The sequence below is a fragment of the Sorex araneus genome, chromosome X (assembly GCF_027595985.1).
Source record: "Sorex araneus isolate mSorAra2 chromosome X, mSorAra2.pri, whole genome shotgun sequence".
Classification (NCBI taxonomy): domain Eukaryota; kingdom Metazoa; phylum Chordata; class Mammalia; order Eulipotyphla; family Soricidae; genus Sorex; species Sorex araneus.
The window spans coordinates 137,835,455-137,855,523 of record NC_073313.1 but is presented as its reverse complement, the minus strand read 5'-3'; positions in this window follow the sequence as shown (position 1 = coordinate 137,855,523).

Below are 20,069 nucleotides of genomic sequence, written 5' to 3'. Positions count from 1 at the left end.
ATTTTTGATAACTAAATTAATCCTGCAAGAATTACTGGAAGGAGGAAACCAGCCCAAGGAACTGAAAGACCCCTCTTGGCCAAGGTGCACACCCCCCCACCAGCACCCAGGCCAGAGGGTATCTCAGAAAGTTTTAGGACTGTCAAAAGTGGGACTTTAATCCTAACAGGTACCAACTTGGCCAACAGCTTCACAGGTACAGCAGCGGTGGGTGTGGGGTGCGTGGCCTCCAGCACGGTGGCTGGAACGGCCACAGTTATTTTCCCCTTTCCCTGTTTTCCCTTTGAACTCACATATCAATCTCCATTACCTAATTCTGAGGAGAACAGCCTGGTTATCCCAAACACATTCCAATAGTCCACTAGCCTATTCCAATCGCACCAAAATTACGGTGAACACAGAAACTGAACAAGCCTAATATAAAAGATTACACCATCTGAGGCTTCAGTAAAGGGATCATATAAGTCACAAAGGAACACCAAAGAGGAAGTTAGTATTCTAGAAGGGGAAAAAGGTGACCACCATTGACCGAGCTCGTCCAGAATCCTTTCTTCCAGCGAGAGGGGTACACTGATAGTGAACTGGAAGGTCCCACTTCCAGACTACCACAACAACATGAAGAAACAGCGCAAACCCCCACCATGAGGAATGGATGAAGAAAAGAGCCCAGAAGCCTCAACAGGACTGACCCACAATTACGATCTCTCTGATGAAGAATTCAGAGATGAAATGCTGAGGATGATCAATGAACTCAAAGAAACGGTGAAACAGACATCCGGTAAATTAAAGGAGGACATGAAAGAAACAGTGGAACAGACAGCCAAGAAAATACAGGAAGAAATGAGAGCAGAAATAAGAAAGCTACAAACAGAAGTGTCACTAATAAAGGATTCAGCAGATGAAATTAAAAACTCAGCGTGTGCCCTCAACAGTAGAATGACTACATCCAAAGACAGGATCAGTGAGCTTGAAGATGAGTTGCAGGAAGCTTACAGGCAACAATATACAATGGGAAAAGAACTCAAAATTAACTCAAGGGCGAGTCAGAGACCTAGGAATGAATTCAAGAGGAGCAACATAAGAATCATCGGAGTACCAGAAGAACAGAGAGGCAACCCCAGTGAAAAAGCAATAGTTAAATATATCATTACTGAGAAGTTCCCAGAGCTGGATATTGCAGCATCCAGATCCAAGGAGCCTGAAGGGTGCCAACTAAAAGAGACCCGAATAAAAAGACTCAAAGACATATCATAATGTCTTGGATCTGGATCAGGCTCCTTGGATCTGGATACCTGCAGAAGAGTCCAGAGCACTGGGAAGGGAGCAAGTAATTGTGGCCACTCCAGCCACCACCCTGGAGACCACGCCCCCTGCCGTGCTGTACCTGTGAGGAAGTTGGCCACATTGATGCCTGAGCAGAATTAAAGTACCACTTCTCATGCAATCCTAACGCTTGCTGGGGAACCCTTCTGGCCCGGGTGCTGGCGGCACCTTGGTCGAGGGGTTTGCCATACAATGATCAAACACCCATCCCTCCATCAGTGTACATTTTCCACCACCAAAGTCCCCAGTATCACTACTGCTCCCTGTCCCACCCCTTCCCCTAACTTGATGGCAAACAGTTTCCTTCTTACTCTTTCCATATTTATGGGCATTATGGTTTACAATACAGATAATGAGAGGCCATCATTTTTGGTGTGCTACTCTTGGAGTATGAGTGGTGTGAGGTATGAGTTGTTGTGTGGTCTAGGGATAGGTTTAGTCATGCATGAGGCTCAGCCCGAGCACATGGGGAGTGGCCATTAACATGATGGCGGTTGAGTTCCGGAGGTTTTTGGCTGCCGGGGCTGGGTCCCTTGGGGCAGGGAGGGGCCTCACCCTCCCCGCTCCGTGGTGCTCCGAAGGAAACAGCCTGGTACAGAGTCCATTGGCATGGCTATGGCAGAGTTGTTTATCTCCAGTACAGTTTTAATTACTATCTTTTTATGGGACATTTTGAAGTCAGGTAATACGAGTCCTCCATATTTTTTCTTCCTCTTTGAGGCTTTTTTAAAATTGGTTCACCGCAAGGTACAGTAATAAAACTTTCATGTTTGAGCTTCAATCAAACACCGATCCCTTCACCAGTGCACATTTTCCACCACCAAAATCCCCAGGATCGATTCCCCCCACATTCCACACTTCACTCTGCCTGTGTGGCAGACAGTTTGGACAATACTCTCTTTCTCTACTTTAGTAACCTTCGCTGTTTAGAGACCAGTCCCACCACCACTCATACCTGCTGAAAAGGCAATGCTAGACAATGTGTTTTGTATTGCTTGTTATGGATACAATATAATGTTACATGGACACTCTTGCGTGGCTCTAGGAATTCTAATGTTTTAATAATTAGGGTCTGAAGAGATCGCTGTAGCAAGTTGTTTGGGTCCTAGATTAATTTGTGTGTCTCTGGATCATGGCCCTGTGAGAACTTAAGTAGACAGTGGCCAGATGTGGCATCATCTCAGAGTCACATCGGGGCTGGGGAAGGAGAATGGCCCACTCCTCCCCTGTTCCATGGGGCCTGGTGTTTGCTGCCAACATGAGGCACTTTTTTGCCACACCAGATGGTGCTCAGGGTCTATTCCTAGCTACATTCTCAGGGGCTATTACTAGTAGTGTTGGGCAGACCATGTGTTGGTGGAAATTAGACTCAGCCTCCAACATGCAAATTACGTACTCAACCTGTTGAACTCAACCTGTTGGACTATTTTCCTGGCTGCTATTTGAGTTCTTCTGTAGTTTTATATAATTCTTACTTATCACTTGTCATCCCATTGATATTCGATTTGCTCGACTGGGCGCCAGTAAGGTCTCCATTTGTCCCTGTCACGTGCTAGTGTAGTCCAATGGTATCTACTCCCTCCAGGAACAGGAAGAGCCTCAAACCATTCGTTTAGGGTTTTGACGAAGAAGTCTGACCATCTCGTTGGTGGGCGGCCACCTGGTCTTTTGATGTCCCGTGGAATCTAGTCGGTAACAGCTCTAGTCCAGTGGTCATCTCTGAATCACATTATGTGTCCAGCCCATCTGATTTTTGATGCCTTGGCAAATGAGACAGCGTCCCTGATTCTTGATCTTTGTAGGAGGTTGTAAATCCGGATTCCTTATCTCACTTGAGTGAAACACGATACTCCAAGCATAGCTCTTTCGATTCCTCTTTGAGATACACAAATAACATTCTCATACCGTTTTTGTAGGGCCCAGGTCTCTGAGGCGTAAGTTAGTGCAGGAAGAATGGTGGACTCTAAAAGATGTGCCCGGAGCCGGAGGTTCTTCATCCTCTTAACCACTTCTTCAACGCTCTTGAAGGCATTCCACGCTGCTCTCTTCCTCCTGCGCAGTTCTAGTGCCAAGTCGTTTCTCATGTTGAGTTCCCAACCCAGGTACACATAGCTACTGCATTCGGAGATGTTTGGTCCGTTGAGAGAAAATGGAACGTCAGGGACTAGTTTGTTTTTCATGAGCTGCTGTCCAACCTTTCCACACTCGTGGTCGAAGTCCGCCAGCATTTGTGCCGCTTGGCTAAGGTTTGGTGTTATGAGAACTGTGTTAACAGCGAAGCAGAGGTATTGTAGTTGCTGACCTTCTATCTTTACTCTCATTCCTTCCCATTCCAGTCATCACATAACGTTCTCAAGGGTGGCACTAAAGAGTTTCGGTGAAATAGTATCACCCTGCTGAACTCCTCTCTTTAGGTCAATGATCACATCCTTATAGAATGGTGAGATCCTGGTGGTGAATTCGTAAAACAGCTCGCCGAGGATCCTGATGTACTGAATTTAAAAGCGAATTTTATTAAATCACCATGTGGAAAGTTACAGTTTCCAGGCTTGTGTCTCGGTTATACACTGCTCGAACACCCATCCCTTCACTAGTGCCCATATTCCACCACCAAAAATCCCAGTATAGCTCCCACCGCCCCACCCCCACCCCGCCTGCATAGCTGATAAATTTCACTTCATTTTCTCTTTACCTTGATTACATTCCATATTTCAACACAATATTCACTATTGTTGTTGGAGTTTCTCCTCAAAAAACAGCCCTGCTGACAAGGATAGTTTTCCATTGCTGAGAATGAAGAGATATGAAGTCCTGAATGAAGAGATATGAAGAGATATGAAGGCCACTATTGTGGCCGTGCAGTTTAGGATTTCTGTATTTTAATATTTTAGTAATTAAGTCCAGGGAGATTTATGTTAGAAATTAAATCATTTCCCTTCTTGGGGAAGCATGGGGCTAGGGCTTAGTTCACAGTCTAGAGACATTGGTGGAAGCAGTTGCTGGTACCAAAAGTAGTCTAGCCAACCTCCGGATTGTGGTCATCAGCAGCAGAGCAGCCACACAAACAAACATGTGGCCACCCGGCGATGTACTAAATTTGAATGCCCTGTTTGGGTAGGGCTTTGATGACCACTTCAGTTTCAACAGAATCAAAGGCCTTCTTTAAATCGATGAATGTTAGATAGAGCAGCATCTTGAACTCTCGTGAAACTTCAATGAGTTTGTGTGGATATGAATATTCAGTGTGGATATGGTAGATCATACTGAATCCTTTTTGGAACCCAGCTTGCTCGCATGGTTGTCCTTCGTCTAGTGTTCTGCCTATTCTATTCAGGATGAGTCGAGTGAACAACCTGTAGATGGATAACAGGCAGATTGGGCGATAGTTGCTGATGTCGTGGATGTCTCCCTTCTTGTACAACACAACAGTCCTGCTGGTTTTCCATTGGGAGGGAACCTTGCATATGGACAGGTAGCTTGTGAAGTGCCGAACCAATGTATTGACAAGTACGGGCAGCAGATTCTTCAGGTGTTTGGGTCTGGACCGGGTGTTGTACGAGTCTTTACTGATAAAATGGCTTTTTGGGTTTTGGATTTCGGAAGGGATGACGTTGGGAACGATATATCCATCCTACGGAATTTGGTATCTGGGCAGTTGGACGTGGCTTTCAAAGAGATCCAAGTAGAAGTCATGAATAATCCTCTCCATTACCCTTCTGGAAGATGTGATAGATCCATCAGGACGTCGAAGGGCAGTCATCTTGGTCTTGTAGTTGGTGAAGGACAGGTGAGCATTGCGAATACTTTCCCCAGCTTCTACCGCATTGGCCAACACTGCTGCTCTTATCTCTTTGAGGTCTTTCTTTATCGCTCCTCTGCATAACTTTGCGAGCTTGGACATTAGCTGTGGTTGCCTGAGGCTCGCACCAAACCATGTTGGCAAATGAGCTCGAGAGTTTCCAAAGACAGGCATCTGTTTGTGGCTTTCACACTCTCGGCATTCTTTGCGCAGTCATGGAGGTGCTGAACCAGTTGATTGTATTCCTCATCAGTGTTGTCAACGATGGCATCTTCCCACATTGCCTCAATAGTGCCAAAGAGCTCCCAGTTGGTGGTCATTCAGGGAGCTCTCTTCTTAAACTTAAATTTTGCAGACCTTTCTCCCCATTCTGTGAAGTAGAATTTTGCACCAAGTAGACTGATCTGATTCCATTCGGAATTTTGGGACAACAGCAACATTGGTCAGGCAAAACCTTCAATTTCACTGTGGAACTGTCCATCGGGAGACTCCCATGTCAACGTTTAGATTCGGCCTTCTGGAACTGTGAGTTACCATGGATGGTTTTGGTCGACATGATGAACTCAGACAGTCTCTCACTCTGTTCATTCCATTCTAAGCCATGGTCCCCATGTGGAGTTCTTCGGGTGACCTTCTTGGTCCTATCTTGGCATTAAAATCACCAACAGTGATCTTGTAGAAGGTGTGGTCTTCTTTATAAAACTTCTCCAGTTCCATGTAGAACTTCTCAATTTCTTCTTCATCGTAGTTGGATGTTGGTGCATAGATGAGGAAGATAGAAACTGCCGGCTGTGGGTCACATCTATTCAAGTGTAATTGTCTGATTCGTGTTGTTAGGCATTCAAATGAATCAATGCTCATGGCCAAGTTCATGTTGACAAGGACGCTGATGCCACCAATGGCTCTATTGTTGCATGTTTCGAGGAACATTTCTTCTCCAGTGTCAAAAATGGTATGATGTGATCGATGCCTTCTTGTTTCAGTCAGACCAATGTTGTCTGACTGAACATCTTACACCATCAGGTCCTTGATGGATGCTTCTGATGCCAGCATATGTGCATTGAATGTTCAGTTATTTCAGTCGTTCTTCGTTTTGGCAGTCTAGTTTGTCCCTGAGATTTTATCAGAATCTCTTTGCTCATCCTTCTTAACGCTGCCATATTGGGGGCTCTTTCAGTGTCAGGCAAATGAGGCCCATTGCTTTTACTGTTTTTGGCATATCGAATATGCCATGGGTAGCCTGCCAGGCTCTCCAAGAGGGATGGAGGCTTTTAGGGCGGTCTCCAATCGCCCTTACAGGTGTTCCCATGGTTCGCACCATATTTGAACCCCATCAAATATGAGCACCGGAGATTGGAGGAGGCAGACAGAGGATCTTATTTCCAGGTATCGTTGGACCTGGAGTCCAAGGCCGAAGTTCTGCTTTACCTGGTTATGTGGGGCTTCACTCATGCGAGAGGTTCGGCCTGAGTGTTCGGAAAGCTGCCTGGAGCATGGTGGTAGCTACCGGCCGACCTCCACTACCTCCACTACCTAGCCACCTCCACACTCCAGGCACTGCAGGGATCAAACCCATACACTACACCCTATCGGAGCCAGATAAACACTTCCCTGGCAGACCTCCACTACCTCCACAATTCTTACATAAAATTTTTTATCTCCTCTAAAATTGGCATTTTGATTAGATTACATAAAACTGTTTATCTTTGGGTAGAACTGACAGTTTGATTACGTTAATTCTTTCCATGAAAGTACATGAAATACTTTTCCACCTCTAAATAGCTTGTCAGGTCTTTAGCTTCTTCTTCTTTTTTTTTTTTTTGCTTTTTGGGTCACACCTGGTGATGCACAGGGGAGGGGTTACTCCTGGCTCTGCACTCAGGAATTACCCCTGGCGGTGCTCAGGGGACCATATGGGATGCTGGGAATCAAACCCGGGTCGGCCGCGTGCAAGGCAAACACGCCCTACCCACTGTGCTATTGCTCCAGCCCCTAGCTTCTTTTGTTAAGTACATTCTTAGTATCTAATTCTTTTGGATGCAATTGTAAATAGATTATTTTTTTAAATTTTACTGTTTTCATTCACTACTTGCAAATAGAAATGCAACAAAATTTTGTATATTTTTTTTTGTTTGGGGCACACCCTGCAGTACTTAGGCTTTCTCCTGATTATGTGCTCAGGGATTACTCCTGTCAGTCTCAGGGGGCCATATGGGGTGCCGAGGATTCTCTCTTAGGAGACTACATGCTAATCAAGAGTCTTATCCCCTGTATTATCTCCCCAGCTCCTGCACATTGACTTGTAACCAGCCACTTGCTTCAATCATCATTTCTAATAGCTTTTTTTATATTACCATTCTAGTTTTTTTTAATTGAATCACCATGTGGAAAGTTACAAAGTTCTCAGGCTTATGTCTCAGTTATACAATATTCAAACACCCATCCCTTCACCAGTGCCCATATTCCACCACCAAACACCCCAGTATACCTCCCGCCCCCGCCCCCCCCACCCCCAACTGCATAACTGATGAATTTCACTTCATTTTCTCTTTACCTTGATTACATTCCATATTTCAACACAAAATTCACTATTGTTGTTGGAGTTTCCCCCCAAGAAAGACAGCCCTACTACCAAGGAAGCATTTGATAATTAGTTTTCCATTGTTGAGAATGAGGAGATATGTAGTCCCACTACTCCATGTACATAACTCTTTTTTTCCCATTTTCCTTTTCCTTTTTTTTGCCCTCATCCCCCTTCCCGCACCTCATAGTATGGTGGATGCCATGCCACATTTCTCCCCGAAAATGGGAAACAACCGGAAAGAGGAATATTTCCTCTTCTCGGCTGGCGTGGGGCTGTTGCTTAGTTCACAGTCCAGAGAAATGGCTGCTACTTTGATTACCTTCAATATTTCAACAAAAAACTCACTGTTATTATTTGTAGTTCCCCCCAAGTCAGACCTGCTAAAAAGGAACTATTTCACATTGCTGACAATTAAGAGATGTTAAATGTTAAGGTTTTGGATTTCTGTATGAAGTCCAGGGAAAATTCTGCCAGAAATTGCATAGCCCATCTCACAGTCCCAGTGCATTGCTGTAAGAAGCTACACTGGATGCCCAAATGTGTTAGGTCTCTGGAATCAAAGTCTTTAGGCACAGAGGGTTCGTTTCGCTCTCAGCAGCTCTGGATTTATCTGGGCAGAGGGTGTGCCGGTTACACCCACTTCCCATGATTCGCTAGGAGCCCCAAGTGTAAAAACCGTATACCTCTGGGTTAGGAGTCTCAGAAGATGGCTCCTGCCACGTGGATGTTGCTGCCGCCGCCATTTTTCAGCAGAAAGACAGGGTGGAGAGGAAAGATCCATCCCCGGGCAGCACAGAGCTGTAGCCCAGTTCGCAGTCCCAGTGCATTGCTGTAAGAAGCTGCGCTGGATGCCCAAATGTGTTAGGTCTCCGGAATCAAAGTCTTTAGGCACAGAGGATCCCTCTAATAGCTTTTTAATAGAGTATTTAGGATTATCTCTGTATTATCATATGATCTATAAATAGTTATGTTTCACTTTTTCATTTTATATTACATCAAATTTTATTTTATAATGGATCTCATTATGGTACTATTCATGTCTCACTTGTAATTAATAAAAGTTTTAAAGCAATTCTGTGTTAATATATTTTGGAGTTTACTTGGAATAGGTAATTGCATATGTCACCTTATCTATATATTTACATATGTAAGCCTTACCTACTTTCACTTTTTCTTTCCTAATCTGTATTCCTTTTATTTCTTTTTATCTAATTGTTCTAGCTAAGACCTCAAATGCTTAATTAAATAGAACTGGAGTGTAGAGCTGGAGCCATAGCACAGCGGGTAGGGCACTTGCCTTGCACGTGGCTGACCCGAGTTCGATTCCTCAGTCCCTCTCAGAGAGCCTGGCAAACTACTGAAAGTATCCTGCACTCATAGCAGAGCCTGGCAAGCTACCAGTGGCATATTCGATATGCTAAAAACAGTAACAAAAACTATTGTTCATCAGAAACATTACTTTTTTGTTTTCTCTTTTTGTGATGTATTTATTTGATTTTGATATTAGAATAACATTGCCCTTTTAAAGGGCAATGCCCTTGTTTGACCCTTGAAGCTATACTTCCCTAAATAGACATGTTTAAATTACATAATCAAAAAAGAGTTATAAGCAGTTCTATCTACCAAGGAAAATAGCACAAGGAATAATTTACAGGGAAAAATAAAATGTAAGAATTTTTCTTTATTGCATATGTGATTAACCTAACATTGCACCTAACTTGATATTTACAATGCAGCAAATATAAAATTATATATAAATATATCTTCATTTTGAATGTGATTCCCACCTTTGACAGACTTTAGTACATTGATTATGTCACTTGTTACTTACTACATACCACGTATTATTTAATGTTGCTATTTTTAAAGTTTTATATTTTATTTATTTATTTATTTATTTATTGGTGGGAAGGACACCTACCGATGCTCCAAGCTTACTCCTTGTTCAGGATCCCTTCTGGTAAGCTCAGGGAATGAGACTAGATGCCTGTGATTGAACCCACATTGGCCTCATGCAAGATAAGCTCATTGCCCACTGTACTATTGCTTCTGTTCCTCGTTTTTCAAGATTTTTGTTAGGAATATCAACTTCTTAATGCAGTAAACAGCATATCATTCTCAAACTATGAATACCAAGGTAAATAGTGAAATTTCTCATTAATGTGTATTTATAACTTGTCAGATACTTCATAAAAGATATTTTAACAATGGAGTATAGTACTATTGATGTTTAGAATGGTATTATACTGATAGGTTTTCCTAAAAACATTAATTATAATGAGTAATCCAAGTATTAGATAGCATGATTGTGTATAAGTAGCAAACATTATATTTTATATAGTTGTGTCAATCATGCGTAAAATTTCCATACATTTTCACAAGTTTTCATTAGTTTTGGTGTCTGAACTTTTTCATAATATAGTGAGTACTTCGGACAAAAGGCAAGCAGTATTGTCATGATCAAGGTGGTATACTTTTAAAAACCACAATACTCAAAATGAGTTAGTTTAAAGTAGTCGTGTAATCTAATTTCCTTTCCCCTTTCTGGTAATTGGTTTAGAATAGGCATATAACTCAATTCTGCCCAAAGCGGTAACAGTGGATACTAGGAAGTTTCTAGAAAAAAAAATTTGTTCTTAACTAATTAAGTGGGAGTTTTTAAGGCCCTTTTTCCCTCTATGTTTTTGTAATTAATTATATGATTGTCATATCTAATTTTGATCATCTGATGCTAAAGAATGAAACTACATCTGAATGGTCATAGATCCAAATAAGCAACAACAAAGCACAGTCCTGAAAAAAAATAAAATAAAGGGCAATGCCTTTTAAAGGGCAATGTCTTAAAAAGACAACCTCTAACCAGAAGAAAATAGTGAAAATGGCACATCTGTCTATACCAACATTCAGAGGACCCTCTGGAATTAGGGGAAGTAAAACACGGTGAACTGAGGCTGTAGTTGGAAAGTGGGACTAAATGCTTTCAGGGAGAAGCAACTATGCTCTAATTTAGCTTAATCTAAAGTTAAAAGTAGCCATTTTATGAGTGAAACGCAATCATGCACAATTTTGTAATACTCTATCCCATGGTGATTCAATAAAAAATTTATAAAAGAAACTAAATCAGTAAGAGCCAATTTGTGATTACTATATGATTTTAAACCTATGTAAATAAGAAAATTTCAAACCATTTAAATAAAACCAATAAAATATAATAAAATGCCTATTCTCATTTACACATATAAATTTTCAACTCTGGAATCTAAATTATATTGCATTAAATTTTATTTTATACTTGAATCTCATTAAGGTAATATTGACCTCACCTGTCATTAATAAAATTTTCAAAGAAAAAAATAATAAGTTTAAAAGTTGCTTTAAAGTTACCTTAAGTTACCCAGTTCTTACTGCTACTATAAAAAATAACTGCCACTTTTACTAAGGACAAACTATCTGCTATTGTAATTGCAAAGGTGGAGAGAAAGTCATGCTTCATCTCAGGAACATGTCTTTTTATGTGATAAACAAATTCTAATTCTATGGAAGTGTTAAACTTTCTACAGGATGGAAGTGTTAAACTTTCCATAGTATGGGGGTATGAGGATATAAAATCTCCCCTTCTAAGGCACAAATTGCCATGAAAAGTTCAATATATTAATCCTGAAGGTCATTCTCTGTTCAAAGACATAAGGAAGTTGTTCTAAAATTCATAGCATCTCAAATTAGAAAAAAAAGAAGAGCCTTTTGGGGATAACTGGATTCTGTAGCCCCTGAATTCTGTCACTGTCATCCCGTTGTTCATTGATTTACTCTAGCGGGCTCCAGTAATGTCTCCATTCGTCCCAGCCCTGAGATTTTAGCAGCCACTCTGTACTCGTCTTCCAAAGGATTGGAGGCTCTTTTCAGGGTCAGGGGAATGAGACTTGTTATTGTTACTGTTTTGGCATATCGAATACACCACGGGGAGCTTGCCAGGCTCTGCCCAACATTTATGGTAATGATACAAGGAATAATCACTGAGTGTAAAACAAGTTCAAAATAGAATTAAGTAAGAACTCTTGGGATTATACCTCACATTTCCTTTTCTTTCTTTGAATCACAGTGAGACACACAGTTACGAAGTTGTTCATGATTGCATTTCAATCATAAAATGTTCCCACACCAATCCCTTCACCAGTTGTACCTCTCATTTTCTATAGGAGCATTTCTGGCAGGTGTAGCAAACTCTACTCTATAAATAAGGGAAAAAATTCACTTTCCCCACATAGGTCATATGTTCATATAAGAAAATGCATTAAAATCAGTCCATATAAAGTTACTTCAAATGCTCAAACACCTCTACTTAGATATAAATTAATTATAAAGTAAACCATAAACATCCGGGAAAAAGAAATAAAACGCTAGTGAAATGTTATGAGCAACTGTTTTTTTTTAAAAAATCTGCTGTTTTAAACTGTTGAGCAACCAGATGGCTATTGTTTTCCTTAAATTCTTTGCCCTTCTTGGTCTGCTCTTCTCCATGGTTTAATTTTTTAAGTTGTTTTAATCTATTTATTTTCTTTTTCAGACTGACAACTCCAAAACCCAATAATCCATTGACTGAGACCCATTAATATTAAGTTAATACTCCCAGTTATATTTTCAATTATATATTGTTGGTGAATTGTTCCCTTGATCATTTTACAGAGTCTGTCTTAATATTTTAATGCTTGTTGATGAAAACCTAATTTATCTGATACCATTATAACATGTTATTGATTTGAAATATATCAGTCATTCACTGATCTATAATTGTCTTTAGATTTTATATGAGATTCTTATATGCACAGTATAGCTGGTCTTCATTTTAAAAGTCTATACTTTTTTGGTGAGGTCAAGACATTTGTGTATAGGGTGATTTATTGTTTCATGGGGCATAATTGCTGCCATTTTATTTTGTTATCATTTCCTTTATTTTCCTGTCGTTTCTTTTCCTTGCATTTCTAGTTGCCTTTTTACTTTGACGGTTTTCCCTAGTGATTATTTAAATATTTTCATTTTTTTCTTTTGAAGTTCCTCTTGGTTCATATCTTTGTTTTATGTTACCATGTTACCAGTGTTTCTATATCTGAGATAGGTTTTTTATGCAGGCTTCAACTTACTGTCTTTAGGTTACATAGGTTCTTTTTCATTTTTCCTCCCCACTGATGTTCTCGCCTTTTGTTCATTTGCGCTGGTTGATATTTGCTTGGGGGGCATATTTGTTAATGTTCAGTGCTTACTACTGACTCTATGCTCAGGAATCACTCTTTTCCGGACTTGGGGTACAATATGGGGTACTAGGGATTGGATCAGGGTCTGCAGCATGCAAAGTAAACACTAAACTATCACTCTGGCCCCTCTCTTTTTATTGGAAAGTTATAGATATTCTATCTTTGAATACTCTCTTTCTTTAATATTCTCTCTCTCTTAACCTTCTGGTGTACACATCATCCACATCTTTTTTAAATAGGGTGTATGACAGTTCTATTAAGGTTTCATTCTTTTATTCTTTTTCCTAAATCTCTTCCATTTGAATCATTTTTAGGATTTTCATCTTTAATTTTACTTAATGTTTTCTCTGTAAGATTAGGCCAGCTTGTTACTCTTTTATGGAATTTTTTATTTATTCTCTTTTGTTTGTGTGGTTGTGTCCAGTATTTCTATTTGAACATTTAAAAATATCTTCAATCTCTTTGGTGAAGAACCCTGCTTATTTATTAATTTTAAAAAATGTTTTCTCACTATTTTTAATGTTTAAAATTGTATTGAATCACCACGATTAACAAGGACATTCATAGTTGAGTTTTAGACACACAGTGTTCTAACACTGATCCCACCACCGGTGTTGAGTTCCTTCCACCAGTGTCCCCAGGTTCCTTTGCCCTTCCCCACTGCCCCAGACTGCCACTTTGACAAGCAGCAGTTTGGTTCCTATAGTCTAAATCCCATGTTTTCAGTGTTTTGATTCTGTGGCTGGAAAATACAGCTATACCACTTCTCCACACCACTAATGTACTTGAACCCTTGACTTCTACCTCCCGTTATTTCCAGTTCACTTCTTCTTACTTCCTTTATTGATTTTTTTCCTTTATGTATTTTCCCCATGTCCTCTGGTTTTTTTCAGTCCCTCTCAGAGAGCCCAGCAAGCTACTGAGGTATCCCACCCGCACAGCAGAGCCTGGCAAGCTCCCCGTGGCGTATTCGATATGCCAAAAACAGTAACAACAAGTCTCACAATGGAGACATTAATGGTGCTTGCTCAAGCAAACTGATGAACAACGGGACAACAGTGAGACAGTGCTACAGTGCTACTCTGGGGATAGGGGTGTTTTAGGCATATTCTCTTTAGTACATTGCATTTCATCGTCCAGTATATCATATCTATCTCTTATTTTATTTATATGGATAAATATGCTACATCTATTTCTCTTCCTTTCAAAATTTATGTTTCATTCTATGAGTACATGTGGTGCATCCTGTTAATTTTATTTATGATAGCAAGAGAGTCTCTTGCCTGCACGCCTCGCTGTCTTCCCCGAGGCCCCTTGGAGGGGATGGGCTCCAGCTTCCCTCCCCACCCCGAGTAGAGCTCCCGGCGGCAGAAGACCACCAGAACCTAGCTACAGCCATGCTCGAGGCCCCTCTCCACATGTTCGGATGGGTCTCACGCGTGAAGGTACTGGCAGAGGAACCCAGGTGTGTGTAATCCCATCAATGTCCAACATCCAGAGACTTAAAAGCGAGCTCCCAGAAGATATCTTGTAGCCTACTTCTCCCTCTGGGAGAAACTGGCAATCTTCTGAGAGCTTCCTGCCCATATGGGACAGCCTTGCAAGCTCCCCATGTATTCATATGCTAAATCCAGTAACGAGCTGGGTCCCATTCCCCTGACCCTGAAAGAGCCTCCAGTGCAACATCATTGGGAGGGCCGAGTTGAGAGAGACTTCTAAGATCTCAGGGAAAGGACGAATGAGAGGGTACTGAGCCCGCTCGAGAAATCAATGATTAACGGGATTTCGTGATCGTGATCGTGATAGCTATTTTCAATTATTCGTGTGTTAGGGGTCCTATATGGATATAATTAGGATTAATTTCTGAGTTACTTTCTTTGGCATATGCTTTATGTTCCCAGTAGGAGGCATTGTGGATCTAGTCTAGGCGAATATATTTTGTTTGTTAGGACTTAAGCTTGATCTTTTGATCTTTTGGGGGCTTCCTTCATTTACCATTGAGCAGAGAGTACCAGCTTGGGTATAAAAGTCCTCATTATTCCCTATCCTTTCGTGAACAGACCTGTTCTGTTTCTTCCGCTAATGCCTCTTCACGTGTATCTACTGTCATTGGTGGCTCACTCTTGAAACTGACATTCTTGGATTTCCAAAGGGTGGGTGGGGCATTTCAGGTTGCCATTCAAAACATTTTATAGTCATTAGGGTTAAATATCTTGCTGCAGCACTCATCTACAAGTGGACTCTTGAACCTGCCTTTCCTCTGTGAAGGAGTTCCCTAGAGTTCTGAAGACAAAGCGTGACTCCAATATTTGCAGGAGCTTAGCTTTGAAGGTGAGGTGGAGTGTGAAAGGGAATCTGCTTGCTATCTTTGTTAAAATTCAGCTGTGTGGATTTTCTTCCCTCTGTGAAGGATTCACTGGAGTGTTGGAGAGTTCTAAGTCCCTAGAGTTCTGGTTCTTTTCTGTTTGGACCACTGCTTTGGGAATTTCTTTGCTGAACCTTAATAGTGCAGATTTCTGTATCTTGAGACAATTGTGGATTATGCTAAGGACAAAACTCCCTGAGGTAGAAAGGGATGGGGAACGGGGTAGGCAATTCAGTTTGCTACACCTTAACTGACAGAACTGCTGAAGTGGAGCCTACTTGGAGAAGCCAGTTTCAGATGGCCACGTGGTATTTCCCTGCCTATGACCTCACGAGAGCCTTAGTAATTGAATACTTCCAATGTTTTGTGTTTTGCACTGCTTGATCTGTGATTTAGGCTGCAATGGCTCCCTACTTTTCTAACAATTGTGATTGGAGTTCCACCTTCCTCTCCTTATTTCACTCTTTGGACACTCTGTGAGTGCAAGTGATGACACTGATGATATCCTCTGGTGATGAGCTGGCGTGAGTTCCATATATTTAGCTTCTAGTTGTGTTTTAGGAGAATCCTGATGCAGACTGTTCTACTGTGCTTCATCAGATTGCTTTAATTTTTAAAGTTCTTTGCTTCTAAAAATAAAAGGTTGCCTGCTCTACAAAAACTCATTCTTTTCTTTTTTAAAAGTTTCCAGGTGGGGTAAAATCTGATTCAGGAAATCACTTAATCATGATAATGTAATACTCCTGGTGAAATATCATTGGCGCTTTAATCAAGGTAAGACCAATAGGGCTAGAAAAGGAGAATTGGGAATGGCTATTTGGGTATGAAATGAAAGGGGTTTCTAGTGAAACTTGAAATGAAAGGAGTTTCTAGAGTCTCTGGTTTTGGTGACTAAAAGTATCAATGTATTAATGACAGCATCACTCACTGACATGCACAGAGTATGAAAGGATTGTGAAATATTGTGAGAAGGTAAGTGTGAGGAACTTGCAGAATGTACAAGTACACAGAAACCATAATTGGAATATGGAAAGTATTTGAGAGCATCTAGTTCCAGTTGAAATGTTGGAACTGAATGGTGTCATACAGTGAGACCAAATGGCTACTTTTTTTTATATATGTGTTAGATTTGAGTAATAATACTTAAAACTAAAGAAGTGGTTGACTAGTGGGTGACTTAACAACATTTCTGTAATCAATCAGGGTTCTAGATTCTCTTGGGTAGCTCATGAGTTCTTGGAGGCAAAACACAGTTTTTCTAAATATAGTGAAGAGTGAGGATGGAGCTTGGGAAAGTACTAATTAAAAGAAGCAGTGCCCATGGTGAGTGATAAGTAAACACGACTACTGTAGGTAATTGTAGAAAATATTACTCCTTTGGAGCACCTGACAAATTAACATTTATTACTTTCAATAAATATCTTTGACCCTTTGAGGGTACCTCATCTCTTTAGAATCCATCTGAGATACCATCTTTGGACACTGAACTCGAATTTGGAGGTCAAAATAATTCTCTGTACAAAACTCCATCCATTTCTTCCCAAACTTTAACATATAAAGAATCTAGAAGTCTTGTTAAATTTCATACTCTGATTCAGTAGGATAGCCCTGGGGTAGCATCCCCTAAAGTTCCCAGATAATGGAAATGTTGCTAGTCCTATTCAAAGTGTTACTCAAAATGCAGTTATAATCTATGGCAATTTGATTTGTCTCAGAGTACCAAGTTTTTGCAGTTCTCCCCTCCCAACATGGTCAGGTTTATTTTAAAATGTAATTTTACATGTTGAATTGAACACATTTTGAATTTGTGTATTTCTTTATTCTATTTCACTTTTTAAGACACTCATTTCTATTGTGTAAGGTCAAACTACATATGAGCTTGTGATGGATTAGAGAAAAATATTGGTCTCTCATCACAGATAATTTGAGATACACTGCTCTAGACAACAAGACATTTTATTTTGGGAAACAGAATTTGATTATAAATAGTTTGATTTTTTCTTGACATATGATTCTCAGGCAGTATTTTAAACTTTTCTTTTTTATTTATTCCATAAACAATAACAAAACTTAGCTAGGTAACATTATGACAGTTTCACCACACACTCAGTCACAAATATTTAAAATTTTTGCAACAAGAACAACAAAACCAGAGGTGTTACAAGAATAATTTACAAGAAAAAATCTATAAAACAGCAATAAGCTCACAAATTTCCATTTTCTTTTGCACAAGATCACTATACTCTTTCACAACATGTTTTCTGTTACAAAATTCCCAACAAAAGTGTATTTTTCTTTGTATTATGGTTTCTAAAACCAGAAACTTTGAAATAAATATCCTTTTATTAGCACCTATTGGTGCAGAAAAAGGAAAATTCTCACATACAGACACTTCACAGCACTTTTCTAAGAAAAATATACACTTACAAAATATGTTACAAATCGGCACACTTAAAAATATACAAGATTTTGTAGGCGTCTTAAGAGTGATCCTTAAGCTTTTTACTTCAGTTGACTCTACAGATTATTTATAAAGCTTAACTCTAAAAAAAAGGCGAATAATTTCCTAACATTTTAAAATTGCAGTGTCATATGTCAATCAAGACGCAGGTTACATTCATAAAAAGGGCCTCTAATGTTTTATTTTAATTTTTCTTAAATGTTTAAGGGAGAGGAGAAAATGGGGAATAATATATTTTTATTTAGCACCATAAATCAGTAACTTATAAAGAGGTGCATTCAGTTTTATGGAAATTAAATGAAGGACTAATACATTCAAAACTCTGTAGGCAGCAAACTCTAGTCAGTGCTACATGTATCCCAGTTGAGCATCTTAAGCTTTCTACCCTCATCGCTGGTAGTCAAAAACAAAATGCCCCTACCAGTTTTCATTCTATGCCTAATTTTGTGCTATACGATCAAGCATCACTCAAAGAGGCAGAATGATTTAAACATCTCCTTTCTTGTGTTTGAAGGGGCATCATGCTAAGACTCAGAAATCACTGAGTCTACTAGATGGATATCCTTTCCATTTCATTGACAACTATTTCTTCAGGATCTTTAGTAACTATTTACCCAGTTACTGATTTTAAGAACCTCATTCACACCTTAAGCTTTGCATTAAGCCTCTCTTTACACTGTCCTTTTCTGTCTACCTTATTTATGCTTCTGAATTCAAAAGTACATCTCCAGTATCATGCAATTGCAATTGGAGCTCCCTTCATGATCATACCTCTTTAATGCTCTAAGCAAAAGAAATGTGCCTTAAAGGGTAGCCTGAGTACTGCTATCAAAAAAATCCGATACTGACTGAATACTCTCAAAGCTGATGGCAGTGTTTCCCAAGTAATGTAGCCAAGCTGATTTTTTCCCTTCCGCATTCAGGTTCTTGATAAACCTTTACAAAGTTTCTGTCCTACATTATATTAACAAGGTCCCCATTCATTATTAAAATGCTTGATTTGGTATTAAACTTTCTAAACATAATGATGGGATTTGTGAATTTTATGATGAGAAAACTAATCTCATATTTGTTTTATTTTTGAGAAAAGAACATATTTCTATAGTGATGGATCTTTTAAAATTCCTAAATGAAAATCAATTTCTTAATTATACAGGAGAAAGCAAATAGTTCTAATTCTAGCAATTAGGTCTAGCTAGTATTCCATTTTTCTCTTCAGAACAGAAATTTAGCACTCTTCAATTCTGGAACATTTCAAGTCTGTAATTGAAGATGTGGTAGATCTGCATCAGAGTGGTTCAGCTTGGTAAGAGCAAACTTGTTTAAGAGGTCCTTGGATATTTTTTCTTTCCTTTAGGCAGAATACACTAATTAGATCCACTAAAACAGAAATTCACTTGAACTGCAGAACCTCCTGTGACAGAACACAAAATACTATCCAGAAGCTTTCTTTATACTTCTCTCTCTCTCTGTCTCTCTCTGTCTCTCTGTCTCTCTCTGTCTCTGTCTCTCTCTCTCTCTCTCTCACACACACACACACACACACACATTACCCTGCTTCATACACATGCAGATGCTCCCCAGCTAGGATTAAAGGTCAGAGAAGGTGAAAGTTGTCAGAAAAGCCCACCTAGCACCGAGGACATGAGGGAAATGGCTAAAGAACTGATGGTCAAGGTAGTGCAGGAGGTTTAAAAACATTTAGGAAACTATAAGGCCTTAACACATACTTGCACAGAGTAACAAGAAGTCAGAAGGAAAATCTAGGAGGAAGCAGCATAAGTAAGGAAGCTGGCAAATGAGACACTGGAGAGGCCACTGATTTAAGCTAATTATCATGGTCCAAACATAACCTCAAAGTCTAGAAAAGCCTTGGTCAAGATCACTGTTTCAGCACTGCTCCATATAGCCTTGCTCCTAACTGGGTGAGAAAGGGGATCAGATCTATCTTATAGATCTTTCAGGAAAAGAAGTTCCTAACTTTCCTCAGTTATGTGATGCAATTCTGCATGTGTGAATGTGTGTTCAAAAATTCCCACGGTAACTCAATATAATTAAGAACAAAAAATTTTCCCTCTAAACTTCTGGAAAAATGTTTGGCTGAAGTTCATAGACCCTGACAATTTGGGGAGGTGAAATATAATATTATGAAAGAGGAAAAATTCTAAAAGCAAGCACTGATATTAAGTAAGAATATTAGGGGAGAGTATGACTTCTAGGAAGGAAAATTTTAAAGAATTCTGGTGAGGAGGCACTAAATAGAAGCAGCTTATTAGAGAAGAGAGTTT